Raw genomic sequence first — 23,022 nt, 5'->3', positions numbered from 1 at the left:
AGTTGATAGGGTGGCTTCTTTTGTTAATGTCACGCTCCGAACCCCGCACTCGGGTTCGGTACGCGACCGGCCGCATGAGCCTTAGAGCAGTGCCCTAAAGATTATGCAAGGCCTAAGATGAATAAAAATCCGATAATTCCACAGTTAATCACTTAATTCAAATAGACAAATCCGACATGTCCAGATAAACAAATTAGTTCAATTACAAGATCTTCAAATGTTCATCGACATCAAAGAAGGATAAACAAACTAACTAGCTAATGACTCTGGTACTCGCACTCTGTGCCCATCCCATCCAATTCTATGCATCCTGCAACTCTGATAAAAAAGAAGAAGAAGAGGGGGTGAGCTTTACAGCCCAGTAAGAATCCCTACACATCCATACCAACACAATAATAATATGAATTTGAAAAACCACAACAAATCGATGTACATTTCATGAAATCATAAACAGTTTCCAAAAGACTCAAATAATCAATATAATTATGTACATCAAACATCAATGAAAGTCCATAATTATACATCAAACATCAATAAAAGTCCAGCCACATAAGAATGATATAGTATATAATAGCTTATAAATCTTCGTTACTGTTTTCAATGCTTTTTCTTTCCATTCTATGTTAACTTGATCCGGATCAATTATCTTTCCGACTTTGGGCTACATCTCGGTCACGTTTTCGGCCCGTGACGGGGCAATCGATAGTATCATATTTCCGACCTGTGACGGAGCAATCGATGGTATCACATTTCCAGCCTGTGATGGGGCAATCAATAGTATCACATTTCCAACTAGTGACGGGGCAATCGATAATATCACATTTTCAGCCTGTGATGGGGCAATCAATACTAACGAGATAAGCCCAAAGTCCCTACTCATTTAACCAATTCACATACACACATCAATTCCTTTTTCCATCTTATATCCGGCCTAGACTAACCATGGTCACATTTCCGGCCCGTGACAGGGCAACCAATATAACATGGTTAGTCCATACCACCACATTCATAAATTCAATTATGCAGGTATAAGTTATACACATACATGCATCCATCATACTACCAATCACAAGCCAACACGATCAAAATATAATTAAATATAAAACTATTTTGCTTTGTCTGGATCATAGCATATCAAACATATATAATGCAAAAATATTTTTATCATGTAGGATTGGCATACAAAGATTCTTACTCTTTGTTGAAAACTCAGACAACTAATCACCCGCCCTCACGGCAATCTATGAATCGGAATGCGTAGGACTCTGCTCAACGTCCTCTCGTCCAATAGATTGTTCCTCTACAGAACCAAGTCATCATTAACATTTATCAAAGATATATGATGATCTAGAACCCCTGTTTGATCCTATAAAGGATCCTCTAGAATCTAGCATCCCCAGACTATCTAGAGTCCTCAAAGCCATGATCTCCCCAGATCCAAGTGTAAAGAGAGCACCCAACTAGAGACAAAAACAAAAAAATATAATAAGAGGAAGGGAATGGGAAGACCCTTTCCCTTTTTCTCTTCTTCCTTCTTCCCGATGGAAAGGGGAAAAGGGCGCTCGGCAGCAGACGGCCCACGGTCGGTGATGCCCCCTGGTCGTCGGCCTGCGGCAGTGCGTCGCCGGCCTGCGGCGGTGCCACGCCCGGCGACGGCCGGTAGGAACGAGAGAGAAGGCCGAACAGGGCTCGGCTTTCCCCCATCAGTCCGGCGACTTGCCGGCTGGATTCCAAGGAGTCGGTGGCCCAAAGACAAAGAAGAAGGAGGAGAGGTTGCTCACCTTACCTCCGGCGAGTTCCTCCGGCAAGATCGGCAGCGAACAACCCAAGTTTCTCACGGATCCCTTTTTTTTTCTTTCTTTTTCTTTTGAACGGCACCCGGTTGATGCCCTAGGATGAGGAGAAAGGAATCTTTTATAGATAGAGATTGATGTAAATTAGGTAGGATTTGATCTCCCTTTTGTTTTTGTTTTTTTTTTTCCTTTCTCTTCCGGTGGATTCGGGAAGCAATTGAAACAGGGAAGGGAAGACTCTGTTCGGGAGTCTCCCTCCCGTTTCATGTGTCAGGCTGACCCAGGCCTCCCCTCAAAAATGTGGGTCCTTATAGTTAATCATAGTGGATCTAGGTTGTGGGAACCTCATCCGCATTACCAAGTTATCCTCGAGATCTTTTGGTGACTGATGCGAGTGGGTGTATCTATTGAAGAGTTATATGAGGCGATAGAACAACAACAACAAAAAAACTCCTGTGTCACCTACCTTTGCAGCAAAGTGATCTTTTGGAGTGCAAAATCTCATTGAGAAAATTCATAGTTTAAACTTAATTGTTATTTTTCTTTCAATATCTTTATTAACATTCTAATCAATTTTTTAGGAGCCGTATATGTGCACTCATTGTTAGGATCCCACATATGCCATGAAAATTCGAAATAATTTTCATGTTGCAGCGGAAAAACTATGCGGGATCCGTTCATCGCATGAACGTATTTTAAAACCATTCGTTTGTAGATAGATTAGAATTAAATTATTTTAAAACATTTTAAAATCATTAAGAAGATCAGATCTTCACCTTGTGCGGGTAGATGGTCTCCGCAAATCTGATTTACGTGGATTTGTAGAAGGTTCGATGGAAGCCGCACACGCGTCCGGCCTCTACGGGTATCCACCGAGGTAATGATTCGATCGAAGCCTACGTATCTCTCCGGGGTGCTAGCTCCCTTGCAGAGATGGCTTTTGATGGCTGAAGTCCTCCCTTTCAATCAACTCTTGAATGCTTAGGGAGGAGGAGGAAGAAAGACGGATCAAAGGGAACAAGAACAAAACACTTTCAGCCTTTTCCCTTTTCTTTTGTTGGCACCAAGAATGAAGAAGGAGGAGAGCCACCAAGGATTCTTCTTCCTCTTCTCTTGCTTGCGGATGAAAGGAGGAGGAAGGGGGTCCTTTTTGCTGCCGTGAACACCAAAAGAAGGATTAGAGGAGGGGCTGAACCCCTCCTCCTTTTATTTCTCCATGAGATAAGGATGAGCTCCTTATTTTTAGGAGCTCACCCTTATCTCCCCAATTCGGCAGCAAGGAGGGGCTTACGCCCCTCCTTTTTCTTCCACGCACTTCCCAAGGGGAGGGGCGTGGGCCCCTCCCTCATATCCCATTTTATTAGCCATTTAATCAAATTAAGTGGCAAGATGGTTTGGGTTCATTTTATGAGTCCAATCCTAGTCAAAATAGGATTTTTATGAACCCATTTCAATTTCCTCCAATTCCTAATCCAATTAGAATTTAATTGAGCCATGACTCTATTAAACTCTTCAATCCTAATCTAATTAGGAGTCATGAAATTAATTAAATTAAATTTAAAATTAATTAGGACTTAAAATAATCCTAATCTAATTAGGACTTATTAAATTTCAGCCCTAAGACAATTAGGACTTTAGAAATCCTATTCCAAATAGGATTCTAATTTAATTTGAAATCCTAATCCAATTAGGACTCCAAGGATCCTACTCCAAGTAGGACTCATGATCAAGTCCAATTAATTAAATTTAATTAATTAAATTAAATTGCAATTCGATTGCAATTGTTCCTTCTTCCAACCACTAACTCTTAGCGGGTTATCCATTTATCAATCTAATTGATTATTTGTGATTCCTAATCACATTCAACCATCGGATCGGTCAATACCTCTAATGTGTGTGACCCCATAGGTTCTATTCTGACTGGTAGTGAGATATATTGCGATCTCTATCACAATATCATTGAAAACTCCTTTCAATGGGTTGAAACAATTTCAACTCAACTCATCAGGGTTTATCGACCATCAAGATGATCCCTGTGAGTCTCACCATCCACCAGTGACACCTAGCAGTATGTAGTGGCCACCCAGCAGAATAGAATGATGAACCTCTAGGTGCAGTTATCGTATGATACAGTCCTTCTATCGTGGATCCCTACAGACCGGAGGTCATGGATAACTCGTCAAACCCCGTCGTCTGTCATATGTCTAGATTTATTTGACTTGAGTTCGATAGTGAAAAACTCTTTCTCCACTTTATATTACTGCCCTGGCCAAGGTCTTAGAACTCAGTCTAATAAATCACATAGGATCACTCCTCTTCTATCAAGGTCGATAGATTCCATGTAAGTGCATACCCTACTCCTACAGTGAACTTACTGCAGCCAATCTACACTACAAGGACCCATATGGCTAGAGACCATGTATACGTGTAGTCAAACTACAATAACCTCACTGTGAGTAGCCGAAGCACCGCAGGTCAAAGGACCAGTCATACTACTGCAACATCAAGCAAGTCACTGACGAGTGGATAGACATCCAAGTGACTTCTTGTCTTGGTCACGCTCAGTACCCTTGTTCTCTAACAAGCACCTGCACTATCACTTCAGTGTCCCTACACTGTGGACTCGAGTCTCGTCCATCCATAAGGAAAGCAATTTGTGCACTGATCGGATCGATCACCGTCCTCGTGATGATCCATTGATCATGAGTATTTAGAAATTAATCACCAATAATACATGGCTCAAATTCTCAACTCTTGAGAATATGTACCATCATCATATTAATTTCTTGGACGATTCATAGACACATAAACAATATGAATGAAAAGATGCCCATTTATTATTCGATAATAATAAAGTCAAGTACAAATTTATGTCCTAGAATTAATAATGTGTCCGCCAGATTGGCTTCTAGGACATACATCTAACACTCATAATAGCATATTTCCTCAGATTGCACATGCAAATGCAACACACTTATCTACAACTTGCTCAAATGTACAAGGAATCTCTGTGTATAAAGAATCTAGAAAATACAATCATCAATAAAGGACGGGTGGGTGGCTTCTTTGCCTCCCTTATCATCAATAGAGAGAGAGAGAGTGTGTGTGTACACAAATATATTAATATCTATTATATGGTAAATATCATACATTTGGCCTCTACCTCAAGTGAAAGATAAACCGAGTAGTAAATACTACTCCCCCTTTTATGAAAAGTGATTATATACTTTTTTTAAAGATGGATTGAAAAACTTTATCCTGGATGACTATGAAATCGTTAAGCCTTTTACAAAGGTTGTCATGTATTAATATTGGTAATGTCATAATTTTCATAATCATGTGAATTTAGAAGCAAGCTGAAAGAGTTGGATTTGGAAGTTGATCAAGTGTTGCCAAGCATCAAAAGTACTCGAGGAAAGCACAGTTGGCAACCATTTCTCACTAAGAGAATGGCTAGTTACTGAGGATAAAGCATTAGGTGTATTTATTAGCAAGGAGGATATCTATGGCTTGTTTGTACAATATCTTTATCCTCATCTTATCTGATATTACATATCTTGTGTCTGGAAATGATACCTTATCACCAAACTCCTAGTGGCGTTGAATTTGATGGCTAGTCATGATCTTTGTAATGACAGTAAGTTTATAGACCAAACATTTTGGAGTTTGAGATGTATGAATGACAAACTAGATATTACTGCAGCAATGGAATTCTACAAGATCACTTAAAATTTTTAGCTTACTTTCAATAGCTATGAGCCTATGACTATAGGAAAAGTTTAGAGGACCAAAGCAAGCTACACAAACCATAATTTGGTATAAAACCTCGACAAAGCAAGTTTAGATGCCCTAATTTCCCATCTATGAATAATGTATGATGAGTTCTTAAAGAAAGAAAAAAAAATGGAGAATGTATGATGGATGGATTTAGCACCTTACAACGACAATGGGAAAAGGGGGTGGAAAAGTGTGAGACAGCTCATGGATCACGCCTGACCCTTATTTTGCTTTTTTTTTTAAACAAAAATTACCTTTTTTTAGTGCTTTACCTGATAACAAAAATACCAGGTTGGGAGGTGACCCACAAGCTTCCTTGTTTTTCTTCCTCTTTTCTTTCATATGTGCAAGACAACCATGCTCTGCCATCCCTCCATCACATTTACGGAGATTAGAAATTTCAGGATCAAAATTTATTCTTATTGGTAAGCTTGGTAACCATAGGTGTTGATCAAGAAACCAATTGGAAAGAAAAATGTTAAGCTAGTTGCATTAATATAGTCTCCGCTTCACCACTGGTGCAGATTAATGTGTGTTCTGAGTGGAATTATTATGATCATTTTTTAGGACAGCGCAAGAAATAAAGCAAAAGATTGTTGATATGCTTTGGAAATCTCAAAATGAGCATGTTGTTTGCCTGTGTAACGCTTGATAGCCATCATTAGAAAATGGATATCTATCAAACAACACAATCTTACATGCCATATATTGCTGGAAATTGGACCCGGAGGCGACCACTGGCTGAGGAGGAGGAGCTCCGGTGGCGGGCGGTGCGTCGGCGGGCTGCGTCCTACAGAGGACCTGCAAAAAAGCCGGTGGCCGGGGTTTCCGGCGCCGGTCCTCCGATGCTTAAGTCAGAGGGGGGCTTAATTTGGAGAAGGAGATGAGTTGTATATCGGAGTCTAAAAGTCCGAATCAAGAAGAAGAATCCCCCTTTAAAGAGGAAGAATTTTCCTTTTTATAGGAGGGATACAGGATTACCTATGATGTGACCGGGCGAATTAAATGAGTTACCGTCATGATTGAGTATGGTCATCTGAATTAATGCGTTGCCGTGGAGGACGGGACTGGAGCCAATGAATTGTTGTGGGTGACCGGACGTAGTTGAGTGAGTTGATGAGTTGCCGTGGATGGCCTGAGATTTTGAGTAATTCGAAGATCCGTGGAGACCATGCGCATTAATTGTTGACAGTCGTAGCAGGGTATGATCCTTGGTTGATGTGTCGTGCCGTGGCTGGCAAGCAAAATATGGTACGGTGAGACTGCTGCAGGGCATGGCCACAGCATGTAGACGACGAGCTCGGTCTTCTGAGCTTGGCCTGCATAAGCTCGGCCTGCACGAGCTCGGTCTTCTGAGCTCGGTCTGCATGAGCTCGGCTCGGCCTGCATGAGCTCGATCTTCTGAACTCGGTTTGCATGAGCTCGGTCTGCATGAGCTCGGCTCGGCCTGCATGAGCTCGATCTGCATGAACTCGGCTCGGCCTGCATGAGCTCGGCCTGCATGAGCTCGGCTCGGCCTGCATGAGCTTAGCCTTCTGAGCTCGGTCTGCATGAGCTCGGCTCAGCCTGCATGAGCTCGGTCTTCTGAGCTCGGCCTGCATGAGCTCGGCTCGGCCTGCATGAGGTCAGGCTTGCTGTCGGATTTGGATGTTTTAATTGTACTTATGGGGTGGTTCATTTTTCCCCCCAACACCATACACAATGCATCATTGTTGATAACCGTCTAGATTTTGATGGTGATTATCAGATGCTGCACAACTATAGTATGTGTTGGGGGAAAAAATGGATCACCCCACAAGTACAATTAAAGCACCCAAATCCGACAGCATGCCGAGCTCATGCAGGCCGAGCCGAGCTCAGAAGGTCGAGCTCAAGCAGGTCGAGCTCATGCAGGCCGAGCTGAGCTCAAGCAGGCCGAGCTCATGCAGGACGAGCTGAGCTCATGCAGACCGAGCTTAGAAGGCTGGGCTCATGCAGGCCGAGCCGAGCTCATGCAGACCGAGCTCAGAAAACCGAGCCCATGCAGGCCGAGCTCATGCAGACCGAGCTCAGAAGACCGAGCTCATGCAGGCCGAGCTCAAAAGACCGAGCTCGTCGTCCACATGCTGCGGCCACGCCCTACAGCAGTCTCACCGTACCGTGCTTTGCTTGCCGGCCATGCCACGACACATCAACCAGGGACCATACCCTGCTACGACTGTCAACAATTAATGCGCATGGTCTTCACGGATCTCCGAGTTACTCAAAATCTCAGGTCATCCACGACAACTCATCGACTCACTCAACTACATCCGGTCATCCACAACAACTCATTGGCTCCAGTCCCATCCTCCACGGCAACGCATTAATTTAGATGACCACACTCAATCATGACGGTAACTCATTTAATTCGTCCGGTTACATCACAGGTAACCCTGTATCCCTCCTATAAAAGAAAAACCTCTCCCTCTTAGGAAGGGCTGGACTCTACAAAACTAGAGAGGATAATCTCTCTCCCCTTACACATTAGCCCCCTCTGACTTAAGCATCGGAGGGCCGGCGCCAGAAACCCCGGCCACTGGCTTTTTGCAGGTCCCCCGGAGGACGCCGCCTGCCGACGGACCGCCATCCGCCATCTCTTGCCGGAGCTCCCTCCTTCTCAGCTAGTGGTCGCCCTGGGTCCAATTTCCAGCAACAGTTGGCGCTAGAGGAAGGGCCCGAGTCGTGGCCATGAAGCTAAGGAGTAAGGGAGCCTCTAACGCCTCCCGGCATTGCGTACCAAGTCCTGGACACTCAATCCAGAACCCATCACCAAGGCCTCTGGCGGATCCAGTCCCCCAAGTTCAACCAGAGCAGTTCAATCTGCTTGTTCAACAAGTCCAAGCATTCACTGTGGCCGTTCAAGGCCTACAGCAAGTAGAAGACCAACCCCTACTCTCTCCTCATGAGCATGAGTCCTCAGGATGCTGCTCGCGGTGTCATTTCTCTGTAAAGCGTTGCCACCACCGAAGCTCCCACCAAGCTCGACCCCCCAAGCCGGGAGGGCTTGTCCCGCATCCATTATCCTGAGAGCTCGCGCCGAAGCCCGACGCCTTGAGTACGGGAGCACCCATCTAAGGCGGGGTCTGCCCCATGCCAAGCTGCAACAGGAGCCCCACCCAAGCTCGGCAGAAAAGTCGAGGACTTGGAGCGGCAGATGCAGATGCTTCAAGACCGAGGCCCAAAGCGAGATGCCGACCTTGATTTTACAACAGAGTCTCCATTTTCTCAATGGATCATGGATGAGTCAATCCCCCAGAGGTTCAAGATGCCACAGATTAAGCTATATGATGGCTCATCCGATCCTCTGGATCATTTGGAGGGCTACAAGGCCCTTATGACACTCCAAGGAGTTACAGACGCTCTACTCTACAAAGCCTTCCCAGCGATTCTCCGCAAGGCAGCTTGTCTTTGGTTCTCCGGACTAAAGCCCAGCTCAATTCTCTCCTTTGAACAGCTGGGCAGGCAGCTCGCCACCCATTTTGCCGCTAGTCGGCGTCAGCGCCGGACCTCAGACTCCCTCTTCGCCATCAAGCAGAAGGAGGGAGAATCCTTAAAAGACTACATCAGTCGCTTTACGTCGGCCATATGGGAGGTTCGCGATCTTGACCAGTCAATCGCCATGTCGGCATTGAAGACTGGAGCTTGGTCCTACAAATTTCTCTTATCCATCGAGAAGAGCTTCCCCACCGACTTTGTTGAAATATTGGTCTAAGCTTACAAGTACGTCAAGGTTGAGGAAGCCATGGCCTCTCGGCGGGAGGCAGCCGAACGACCTGCCAAGATGTAGAAGACGCGCCATGAGGAGCGCTCCCAACCAAGCAGCAGATCCCCCTGGCATGAGAAAGAGCCTCCTTGGCCCAAGAGCCTAGCTCACTCGAGGTCTCCCCTCCAAAAGTTTCAGACATGCACTCCCCTCACATCCACCCGAGCAGAGATCCTCATGGAGATTGAGGGTCAGGGCTACCTCCGACCTCCATTGAGGATGTGACCGACAGAGTCGCGGAAGCACTCGAAAAAGTACTGCCACTTCCACCGAGATCGCGGCCATGATACGAAGGATTGCTACGAGCTCCGTGATGAGATCGAGGCACTTGTCCGCCGAGGTCGGTTGAGTTGTTTTGTCCATGATCATGCCTACAGGAGAGAGCCTGAGGAACAAAACCCAATACCGCGTGAGGAGCGGGACGACAACTGACCTCTCACGGGCATCAACAATATCATCAGAGGGCGGGCGAGTAGAGGCGTCTGAAGCATCGAGCTCGAAAGAAGAAGCTTCCTCAAAGCATCCGTGCCTTGCGAAAGTCATCTTCTTTTCCGATGAAGACCAAAGGATTTTATGACGACGCTGTAGCTATTTTCTTCATCATTGCAAGGCTTTAAAAAGGATTTTAGTACATAATGAAAGCTCGGCTGATGCCTTATTTTATAATGCCTTCCAAAGGATAAGCGCTCTTCTGGCTAGATTCACAGTAGATTCAGAAGACCGAGCTCGTGCAGGCCGAGCTCATGAGGCTGAGCTCAGAAGACCGAGCTCATGAGGCCGAGCTCACGCAAGCCGAGCTCATGTAGGTCGAGCTCAGAAGAACGAGCTCCAAAGGCTAACCTCAGAAGGCCAGTGCTGAGCCAAGTCCTGAGGGACTTCAAAACTTGAGAGCCATCAAAATATCTCCAAAAGGTACAGAATACCATTTTGGCTTCAAATAATTTTAATATTTTATCTATTTCCAGGTGGGAGAATCCAAAAAACGACCTACGGGTATCTCTATCTCCAACGTCGTCCCGCTCCGAATAAGGATGCACGATCGCCAACAGACGAAGTCCGTCTCCTGTATGTGTCTCCAATGATGCCTCGATCAAGCTCGGGACGCCTATTCGACGCCATTCGACGACATTCGACGCCCTTCGACGACATTCGACGCCATTCGACGACATTCGACGCCATTCAACGACATTCGACGCCCTTCGACGCCATCCAATGCCACTTCGACGACATCCGACGCCATTTCAACGCCATTCGATGCCATTCAACACTATTCGACGCCCTTCAACGCCATTCGACGCCTCCTACGACAACACGCCCCGATCTGAGTGAAGGCATCCTACTGAGTCGACCACAAGCCAAAGAAAGCTGCTGAAGTCGATCTCAGAGCAAAGTCGCTTAGCTCCACTTGGACAGCTCGGCTTAACGCCGTTAGCTCCGACTGCACGAGAGGTACACCCTACTTAGCACATACATCTCCATAGACATTTGGCTATATTACAGGACGATCGACGACTGAACTACTTCCTTCGTCCGAGCCAAAAAGCAGTTCGAACTCAGAAGTCGGGAGGTAGTGTTGGAGAAAAAAATGGACCACCCCCAAGTACAATTAAAGCATCCAAATCCGACAGCAGGCCGAGCTCATGCAGGCCGAGCTCATGCAGGCCGAGCTCAGAAGGCTAAGCTCATGCAGGCCGAGCCGAGCTCATGCAGACCGAGCTCATGCTGGCCGAGCTCATGCAGGCTGAGCTCAGAAGACCGAGCTCGTCATCCACATGCTGCGGCCACGCCCTGCAGCAGTCTCGCCGTACCATGCTTTGCTTGCCGGCCACGCCACGACACATCAATCAGGGACCATACCCTGCTACGACTGTCAACAATTAATGTGCATGGTCTCCACGAATCTCCGAGTTACTCAAAATCTCAGGTCATCCACGGCAATTCATCGACTCACTCAACTACGTCCGGTCACCCACAACAACTCATTGGCTCCAGGGCAACGCATTAATTCAGATGACCACACTCAATCATGACGGTAACTCATTTAATTCGCTCGGTCACATCACAGGTAACCATGTATCCCTCCTATAAAAGGAAAACCTCTCCCTCTTAGAAAGGGCTGGACTCTACAAAACTAGAGAGGATAATCTCTCTCCCCTTACGCATTAGCCCCCTCTGACTTAAGCATCGGAGGGCCTGCGCCGGAAACTCTGGCCACCGGCTTTTTGCAGGTCCTCCGAAGGACGCCGCCCGCCGACGGACTGCCACCCATCATCTCTTGCCGGAGCTCCCTCCTTCTCAGCCAGTGGCCACCCTCGGATCCAATTTCCAGCAACAGTATGCATTGTATAGGATCCAAGGTCCTACTAAATTACACTCATGGCACTATTAGTCTTAAATTGGGTACACGCTTAACTCAAGACAAGCTATCCTTGATAGCCTATCTGGTCGTCATGCCATACATAATGCATTGTTGTTGATAGCCTCTCGGATGCCGCACAACTATGGTATGCACTAGGATACTAAATTACACTCAGGGCGCCATTAGTTTTAAATTGGGTACATGCTTAACCCAGGACAAGCTATCCTTGATGGCCTATCTGGTCGTTGGAACATCCAATACCAAAAATCGACATGCTAAATTTAGTGGTGCTGTTAACGGGCAAGACGCCAGCCAACTTTCGGCCACGAAACATGGCATGCTCCGTTGCACGCCTCGTAGTTTATTCTCCCAACAACCGCTCTTTAGAGCCCCAGAAGAGGACAAGGGCAGGGTCCCCTTGTCACGTGACATGTGGCTTGAAATCGTGGGCGAGGACGGCTTTGCTCGGTGGAGGTTGTCGGCATGGAAATGGCCTCGCGTGGAATATATTATCCATGGTGGAAGCCACTTCAGGCTTTATTCCGTTCTCTAGCGTCCAGTAAGAAGCGAATTTGGCCGTGCTCCCACTGATGCATGCGTCACCTGGTCATGAGAAATAGGGTCGAATGTCAGGGAATCAGGGAATCGATAAGCTTCCTTTTTTTACTGGTTTTCAAGAAAAGACGCGAGAGTATCATGGGAAGCGCACTAACTATAAAAGGACGAAAACGACCTCTAAATTTTTATCTTAAAATATACATACCTAAAGTTGATAGGTTAATACTCAGCACCATATTTGGCAAATGAGATTAATTTTGGATAGGGATTGCAATTGGGTCTAACGGATACGAAATAGATTAAATGTTTGTGGATCCTGATAGGAGAAAAAAATGGATCGTCCAGCCCACAACTAAAAGACCGCCAAGTTTCGGCTCAGTAAATATCAACGTCAATCGGCTGAATCTTCACTTCGGCTCAGAGTCAGCTCGACTTTGGGACTCCGCCAAAAGTTCCAACCAACTTCAGATATTCGCCGACTTCCCTGACCAAGCTCGAGGTGCCTTCAAATATTCGCCGACTCCTCCGACCAAGCTCGGGGTGCCTTTAGACATTCGCCAACCCGCCCCGACCAAGCTCAGGGCGCCTACCTCAGTAGTACGCTCCGACCTTCGAGCTCGGGGCGCTCCATCGAGCACACCTCAGAACCCGAGAAGCCGAGCTACTCTCAGCACCCGTTAAGCTGACCTCGCCAAATGCATGATGCGACCTCTCAATGAGCTCGGCCTCGCCAACGACCACACCCATGTGCGCACCTACGCCCACCTACGTGGCCGTACATTACAACATTATCGTGCTACGTCTCCATAGCCAGCCTTCAACAATCAGACGATACCTTGACTACTCCGGCCATACCCTATTGTGACTGTCAACAGCGTACCGTTCTCAAGAACGGGCAGTACTACATACCACCAACCAGCTTAATCTGTGCGCCATCAGGCTCAGAGCCACGCCCCCTCATGATGAGGGCCGACAGTGCCTCTGCCACCTGAGCCTCTCCACCGAGACTATAAATAGCCCGGTCAGGTAACTTCTAAGGGACTCCTTTTTTGGCCGGACCAAATTGATCCCACTCTAACTTGATCGTCGGAGGATCCTCACCGAAAATACCGGTGAGACTTTGTGCAGGTCCACGGCCATCGCGTAGGAAATGGCTCTTGTCTTCTCCTTCTAACCAACGGCGACTCCCTCGACTCCACCGGCATGGTCATCCTCGGGGCCAAATTTGAACCATGTCCCAATTTCAAAAATCTAATGTTATACTTGACTATTTTATTAAATATATAATCCAAATCGATCTACAACATATTGAATTAAGTTAAATAGGTTAAAAAAATTAGCATCGCCGTCCTTAATTTTGGAAGAACAACACTTGTAAAGAGATAGTTTATTTCATGAGACGACTTTTTTTGGTATATAGTTGAAAGGATAAGCGAAGAAAATAGGTGGATGTAAGGTTGAAAGTGGACTGGTATATATAAAATTACCTATGCAGATCTTACACGACACATAAGTAACTAAGGTTCAAAGTTATGGTTATTAAACCCACATAAAGACTAACTTGATCATGGGCCCTGGTTACTAATTTGGCCAGATTTATATTAAAATATTTGAGACAAAAATTATTTAAAATAAAAATATAACATAAAATATTTATATGTTTTGTATCAAATACCATTATTACTCTTCGATTATAGCACAAATAAAAATAATCATAAATTGTCTATTATTACAGGGCAGGTAAAAAAAGTATATATAAATATAGGATTATGTAGAAGTTATAAATATTTTTAAATATCTTTAACAATAAATCTTAGAAAATATCATAAAAAATTAAGTATATTTATTTTTTATTTTTATTAAAAAATAAATTATTTTTTATAAAAATAATGATTATAATAAAAAATATTATAATATACATAAAATGATTATTAATGACTTGAGTATAAGCAAGTAAAATAAACTACCTACATAAAATAAGAATACATGTTGTAGACTTCTAGTCTGATAGTTGAGGGCTTGTCATTTCAACCGATCTCTAGTTTGTAACCAATGACGTTTGATTTTGTCCAACCTATTTTCAGTCCTGATCGAGTGCACTAGTTTTTATAATAATTTAAATTTTGTCATAAAGATAAAATTGCCTTTCTGCTTTTTTGTCTATTAAAAAGTAGGTAGGACAAAATAATAACCCGAGAGGAAAATTTTTCCTACACCATGAGATAATTCTATTCATGAAAATGAAGGAATAAATTTTTATCCTTTCTCTCTCTTGGTGTTTCCATTTATTCGAATAAGACTATTCCGTGGTTAGTTTGAAGCATTTGCGGGAATCCCGTCACTTATCCCATCTACCAAGCATAGCCTATATTTAGTCTCAAAAACTTTGAGAGAATGTTGTCATTCTCTATGGCTGCATTTGATGGAGGAGGAAAATTTTGGAAGGATAGCTCTTGTACTGTAAAAAGAATAGGTTATTCCATGAGATAAATCTTTTTTGGATATTTGGTTGGAGGAATAAATGTAGAGAATGAATACATGCATCGACTTTTGTAGCATTTTAGATTTTACCATAATGATCAAACTGCTTTCTCGCTTTTTTGCATATTCAAAGTTGATGAGGGCAAAATAGCATTTGAATGGTATAAGTTTTTCATATTCTGCTAATCCACCAAAATATCCAAATAGAGTTATCACTTCGCTACCTTACTTTTTGTCAAACTTATTCGAATAGATCTACCATAAGATACTTTCAGGTTTTGATCACCCACTTGTCCCCCCTACACAACCTAGCCTAAAATGTTTACTTGGTTGTGATATCAACCATATACAGAAGCTCCAATATGACCAAACTTAGGCTAAGTATCAATTGATGCTGCTAAGGTAAGGGTAAAATTAACAAGTCCAATAGAAAAAATTTGAATGTCATTCGTTGGTCCTCGTCAATTTTTATTTAAGAGGAAAGGCTTTATGTTTGGACTGTTTGATGTTTCCTGGCATTGCTTGCATATTGACTGGGGAAAGTATTAAATTCATAGCACTAGAAAACAATATTTAAACTGATATGATTTATAGATACATCTGTTATGTCATCCTATGGCGTCACTTCTAGCAGAAATTTGCTTGTACACTGAATCAAGTCTTCAGTCCTGCTTTTACCTTATTTTCTCTTAGACAAAGAGCAGTTGAATCTGCTAATATTATTATTTTATTAAAAAAATATCATAGAGGTATTCTGAGTATAATAATTGTCTTCGAATTCGGTCGTCATAGCTAGACTTCCTTCCGGTTGACTAATAAAAATAAAATATATAATATAATAAGATTAAGAACATGTAAAAAAATAGTTCGACGGCAGAATAATAAAAAATTTAACACTTTTTATTTAATTTTTTAAATATTTTTAAATAAAAAAAAATTAAAAGCCAACCACCCAGATGTTGACTGGTTCTATCTGAATAGCTTATTGTGGTCCAAATATTTGTCTTGTACTTTGATTCAACTTTGCCTTATAATATACGAACGAGGAAGAGTAATTGTCACAGGAAATTTCATCGCAACGCTTCCTATTCAATGCAATGCTCCTGGTCTTCACCATAGATAGCAATGGTGCAACATTTTATTAATTTCCCCCTGCTCCATTGTTATCATTTGGCGACTTAGAACTATTATTGCTTTCAATCTATTTCTTTTGACCTGTTTCCTGAATTGAATTGATCCGCATACTGTTCTTTGCCTTGTTCTCTATAAATCATTATGAGAAGATGATAGGAAACAAGGGAGTACTTAGAAGCCAAGGAGAAGAGCGAGCTGCGTCTGAAGTCCACTTGGGTCAAAGTCTTCCTCTTGTACTCACTCATTCAAATCCCTTGAAGTCTCCTGTGGTTTCTTTGACCATACTGAAGTTGGCTCCGAGAAATTTCTCCAACGCTTCTTAGATGTCTTGACCTCAATTAATTGATAAGACTACCTGTCTGCTATATTAAAATTATGGAATTTATGAACTAAATATTGACTCTCAGCATGAAGTATTGGACTTCTTGTTAGAGAAAAAAAAGTTCATTTTCTTGCAAGCTACATACATGGATCAGATTCATGGCTCAACCATGAAGTCCATACTTACCTAGTTGAACTTTGTGATAAATATTCATTCTTATTGTTGAATATATATATATATATATATATATATATATATATATATGTATATATATATATATATATATATGTATATATATATATATATATATGTATATATATATATATATATGTATATATTTATATATATATGTATATATTTATATATATATTTGTCTGTCTGTTACAATGTATAAGAGCTTTTATATAGACTAAGAGGCTAACGAAGTTTGCTAAAGTCGATTAAGTTTGGCACAATCAATCACAAATCAATCAAGATGAAGTTTAGTAAAACCGATTAAGTTTGGCACAATCAATCATAAATCAATCAAGGTGAAGTTTAGTAAGGCCGACTAAGTTTGACACAATCAATCCATTAATGGATTCTAGCATTCCCCCTTAAACTCAAGGTGGTAAAGTGGACACTAATTTGAGTTTGGAAACAAGAGATCGAAAGATGCCAGGAGGATGAGCTTTGGTGAGGACGTCTGCAAGCTGATCAACCGTGAAAACTAGATCACGAATATACCAAAAAACTAGCGTACTAGATCAAGAGTAGGAGTAGGAGCTGCTGAGGTTTGGAGCGAAACCATGCCTGCCAAGTTTACCTTCACCAAGCTTTTGACAGTATGGTTTGACGCGCTGCTGCTAGAGTGTTGCGGACCCCCCTCAAACACCACCGTCGGATCCCACAACCAAGGAGGAGACCGCGCCCGGATGATGCCAAAGGAGGGTTGTGCAACGGCCAAACTCAAGATCCGGGCCAATTACTATGCTTGGAGAGGTGGCTGGACCTTAGCCAAGCCTCTTCCCACTTGGCCAAGCCTTGGCCATGCCATTTCACACTTGGCAAAGCCTTGGCCAAGTCAAGGATCCCAATGCTTGGCCAAGCATCTCCAAGGTCGGCCAAGACATGGCCAAACATGCCAAAGGCACAGCGCACCCATGCGCGGCCCAAGCCGTGCCCGTCCGAGCCCACCACGCACAGCCCCGGGCCTTGCCGCGGCCAAAACCTGCTGCAAACTATGCTACGGACGAGGTTCAGGCCAAAGAACCTCGCCAGCTACAGTGTGCCGGACGAGGCTCATGCCAAAGAACCTCGCCTGCTACAGTGCCGCGCGCCAGCCAGCCCGCTGCCCCTGCCGCCTGCCAAGGCTTTGCCACAGCCATGCCTTGCCCAGCCTGCTGCAATGCCCTGCCAGCCCTGCACCAGCCTTGCCAAAGGCCATGCTAGCCTAGCCATGCCTGCTGCTAGCCATGACAGCCTTGCCAGCCATGCTGCCAGCCCATGCCACGGCCTAGCCAAAGGCCAATACTGCAGCTACCATGCCAAGGCTGCAGCCTTGAGCCACATGTCACCTAGGCCTTGGCCATGCCTAGGCCCTATGAAACCATGCCTTAGCCATCCAATTTCTGTTGGGAATATACTGTCCTAGAAAATTTTAAATCTATAATACTCTACTTCAATAAATAATAGGCAGAAATAGGCTTAGAGAAAATAAATAGAGAAAGTGAAAAAATGGAACCCGAGATGCTGAGGCGTGGTATGTTGGTCACTTTCCTTGAAGTAGATTTCGCCGCCTTACAGTGCACTAGGCTTAGATGGCGTTCTACTCCTGAGATACAACAGCCTCTCGCACTGTTCCTTCTGCCTCAATGATTTGCACGGATCAAAGAAGCTTTCGAAACCCAGAATCAGTATGCAGCAAGCCCGTTGATTGAAAGAAAAACAGCAAATAGGGAGAATAGAAGTTCTCTGTTTTTAATTTTATATATATCCTGTCTAATCCGAAGAGGTCTATTTATAGACTTCTTCAGGACAGACGCGACCCAAAACCGATCCAACGGTCAAAACCGGTAAGAAAGTTTGAAAAAACACTGGGAGTATGGCCAGCGGATGCGAGGTTGGTTGCGAAGAGGTGCTAACGAGGAAGCAACGTGGCTCCTCGTGCTATGGGTGCGAGGCACGGCCCACGCACCTCTTGGCTCATCGTACCCGTTGTCCGACCTCGGCTCCTCTGGGCTCATCACACCTGTGGTCCGACCTCGGCCTCGGCTCTTCGCGCTTCAGTTGAGGTGGGTCGGACGAGCACAGGCACACAGAACCTCGGACGAGCAGGGGCAGGGCCCAACGAGCACAAGCACATGCGCAAAGAACCTTCGCTCGGACAAGCACAGGCACAGCTCGGCTGCAGAGAACCTCGGCTCGGACAAGCTCGACTGCAGAGAACCTCGGCTCGGACAAGCACATGTCCAGCTCGGCTGCAGAGAACCTCGGCTCGGACAAGCACAGGCACAGAGAACCTCGGCTCGGACAAGCACAGGCCCAACGAGCACAAGAGAACCGAGCTCGGCTCGGACAAGGAGGGAACATCCCAACGAGCACAAGAAAACCAAGCTTTACGTAATAGAAATAAAAAGGAGGGAATGGGAATCGAACCTGTTATCTCATCCCCACCCAAACAACACACCAACCACCAAGCCAAACTCCCTTATTAACATATATGTATAATATATATATTTTAAGTATGAAAACTTTTAATCATTATTTAATAAAAATCTAACATTCCCCCACCTGATTAAAATGTTTTCAAAACTTTATAAAATAAAAAATAGTCAAAACCGGGCTTGTTTATGTCACGACTTCAATAAAGGTAGCTTGCGGCTTTGAACCTTTACCTAGTGAAAGTATATTTTCATCTGAAAGGTATAGTGGTAGCTAAAAAGCTTTGAACCAAATCCTTTGGTTCAGATTTTTATATACTTCACCCATGACAAATGCAAATACTGGGTTCATTATAGGTGGTGCTTTTTCTGGCCTTATGCACCAATATCTCAGTTTCATGAGTGCTCTAGGGGTTAAACCCTTATCCCCATAGACTGCGGCCACACAGTCACACTCACATAGGTGAGTCCTCCAAGGGTGCTCGCAGCACGGCACCTTGCCATAGACTCGGACTCATTCAGAGTTTTAAACTCTTCCGTATACCTCTGCTGTATTTAGCACTCACATCACAGGGAGAGACCAAATGACATAAAGTCATTTTATAATAGTGCTAACTAATCATTTAAACAACTTGTTTTTTCCGTTGAACCTTTCATCTTGGGATCTCCAGTCAGAATAGGTTGGGTTGCCATTGTCAATGATTCCTTATGGATTTCAGTCCCATCCCCTTTGATGTTTCTATGACTTTGCTTCTAGCCAGTCCTTTAGTTAAAGGATCTGCTAGGTTATCTTTAGATCCAACAAATTCCAAAGTTATGATACCATTTTTAATTAGGTATCTAATAGTCTTATGTCTCACACTAATGTGTCTTCTGTTTCTCTTGTTATACTCAGTATTTCTACAAGTATTAATTGCAGCTTCATTATCACATAACAAAGAGATAGCAGGTATAGGCTTTTCCATAATAGGTATTTCAGACATAAGATTCTTAAACCATTCTCCTTCTTGACTTGCAGAATCTAAGGCTACAATCTCAGCCTCCATAGTGGATCTTGTGATCACAGTTTGTTTGGATGATCTCCAAGCAACAGCTGCACCACCCAACATGAATATGTATCCACTAGTTCCTTTTCGGTTCACTGAATCAGTGATCCAACTAGCATCACTGTATCCTTCAAGTACAGTGGGAAATCTTGAGTAATGTAAACCATAATACATGGTACCTCTCAAGTATCTAAGTACTCTATCCAGTGCTTCCCAGTGACTAAGACTAGGGCAACTATTAAACCTACTGAGCTTTCCTATAGCATAAGAAATGTCAGGTCTACTTGTATTTGCAACATACATCAGTGTCCCAATAATTTGAGCAAATTTCTCTTGGGCCACTGGATCACCTTTATTGCACTTCAAGTTCAAACCATGCTCATAAGGTGTACTCACTGGTTTACAGTTGTACTTATCAAATTTCTTCAATATTTTCTCAATATATTGTGATTGATCAAAGATTATACCATCAGGTATTCTGCTAATCCTGTTACCAAGAATTACCTCTGCCTGACCTAAATCTTTCATATCAAAATTATTAGATAAGAAAGTTTTGATATCAGTCACCATATTCATATCAGTACCAAAAATTAAAATATCATCAACATATAAACACAAGATAATACATGAATCATTTTCTAACTTTGAATATAAGCACTTATCTGATTTATTTGCTTTAAAGCCATAAGAAACAATTATTTTATCAAATTTCCTATGCCATTGCTTAGGAGCTTGTTTTAAACCATAGAGGGATTTGACTAACCTACAAACTTTTCTTTCCTGTCCTTGAGCCACATATCCCTCTGGCTGATCCATATAGATCTCTTCCTCTAAATCACCATGAAGGAAGGCAGTCTTGACATCCATTTGATGAATTATCAAATTATGGATTGAAGCCAGTGCAATTAAAGTACGAATTGTGGTTATCCTAGTTACAGGAGAATATGTATCAAAGTAGTCAATACCCTCTTTCTGAGAAAAGCCCTTAGCAACTAATCTTGCTTTATATTTTTCAATAGAACCATCAGGTCTTAATTTCTTCTTAAATATCCATTTACAACCTATAGCCTTACTACCAGGTGGTAAGTCAGTTAAAAACCATGTTTTATTAATCATAAGTGAATTCATTTCACTATTAATAGCTTCCTTCCAAAACATAGAATCTAATGAGTTCATAGCATCTTTATAAGTTTTAGGATCATCTTCAACCATAAAAGTATAGAAATCAGATCCAAAATCTTTCTTTTTCCTAATTCTTTTTTCTTTACCAAGTTCATTAATATCATTAAGTTCATTTTTATTTTCATTATTAGGAATAATTAGAGAATTAGATGGCGAACTACAAGATGCATCATTAGATCTATCTATTACATGCTTTTCTATTTTATCCTTAAATGGAAAAATGTCTTCAAAGAAACAAGCATCTTTAGATTCAATTATAGTATTCTTATCTATGCCATTAATATCAGAATTAATGACTAAGAACCTATAAGTAACACTATTAAGAGAATAACCAAGAAACACAGCATCAAAAGTATTAGGTCCTAATTTTCTTTTCTTGATTAAAGGAATATTAACCTTAGCCAAACAACCCCAAACTTTTACAAAGTTTAGGTTAGGTTTTCTTCCTTTCCAAAGTTCATAAGGAGATTTATTAGAACCTTTAAATAGAACCCTATTAAGCAGGAAACATGCAGTAAGCATTGCTTCCCCCCACCAAACCTCAGGTAAACCTGAGTTGGCAAGCAAAGATCTTACCATATCTTGCAGAGTCCTATTTTTCCTTTCAGCCACTCCATTAGACTGAGGTGAATAGGGAGGTGTAACTTCATGTAGAATTCCATTAACTCTACAGAATTCATTCAAGTCATTAGAGGTGTATTCTCCTCCTCTGTCTGACCTGAGAATCTTTATTCTCTTGTCAAGTTGATTTTCTACTAAAGATTTATAAGTCTTAAACATCTCAAATGCTTCATCTTTAGATTTCATTAAATAAACTTGACAATACTTAGAATAATCATCTATGAAGGTAATGAAATACCTTCTACCCCCTTTAGTCAAAGTTCCATTTAGATCGCATACATCTGAATGTATTAATTCTAATAAAGTTGAATTTCTATTTACTATTTTAAATGATTTTCTAGGTTGTTTAGATTGAACACAAATTTGACACCTTTCCTTTTCATTTAATGAAACATTAGGCAATAAACCAGAGCTAATCATTCTTTTAATAGTATTATTATTCACATGTCCTAATCTAGCATGCCAAAGAGATGAAGAACATATTGAAAACACAATTTTATTATTATTATCAAAAGAAAAATCCAAAGATACATTATTTATTACATACAAGCCATCACACTCATAGCCTTTGCCTACAAATGTTCTATTCTTTGTTATAATCACTTTCTTAGATTGAAATAACAAAGAATAACCACTCCTATTTAGAAGAGATCCACTGATCAGATTCCTCCTTCCATCGGGCACATGGTACACATTAAATAGTGTAAGCACATTTCCAGACGTAAGCCTTAGAAGTACTTTTCCAGTTCCAAGCACTCGTGCCGAGGTGGAGTTCCCCATAGTTACTGTTAGGCCACTCCGGACCTGATAAGTAGTAAAAAGGGTATGATCAGTACACATATGAACATTCGCACCTGTATCCACTAACCAATCGGTAGAGCAAATTGCCAAATTTAATTCTGGACTTAAAGTTACATACCGATCATCAGTACTAGTAGGACCAGTACTGGATAGCACTATGTTGGTTTGTGGATTTGCAGGTTGAGAAGGCGCATGTTCATAGTTCTGATACTTCTTCTTCTTCATCCGGCATACTCGAGCCATATGACCGAGTTTCCCACAATTGTAGCAAATCGGCTTCCGATCATTCTTATTGATATGATGTTTTGGCTTCATAGATTTTCTTTTGTTTCTAGGTCCACCCTTTTCAAATTTGGAGTTCTTGAACTTATGGGTCTTATTTTGGCCTTCTACAAAGTTCACCTTGGTTAGAAGCTCAGGATTCATGAGTTGCTTATTATCTTTCTCACGGTGTTGTTCTTGGATCCTAATGGCAGACAATAGAGTTTTCATTGTCATATCCTCGATTTTATGTTTCAGGGA

This window comes from Phoenix dactylifera, chromosome 11 (genome assembly GCF_009389715.1).
Source record: "Phoenix dactylifera cultivar Barhee BC4 chromosome 11, palm_55x_up_171113_PBpolish2nd_filt_p, whole genome shotgun sequence".
Lineage (NCBI taxonomy): Eukaryota > Viridiplantae > Streptophyta > Magnoliopsida > Arecales > Arecaceae > Phoenix > Phoenix dactylifera.
The sequence above is the reverse complement of the archived record's forward strand: the minus strand, read 5'-3'. Positions refer to the sequence as shown.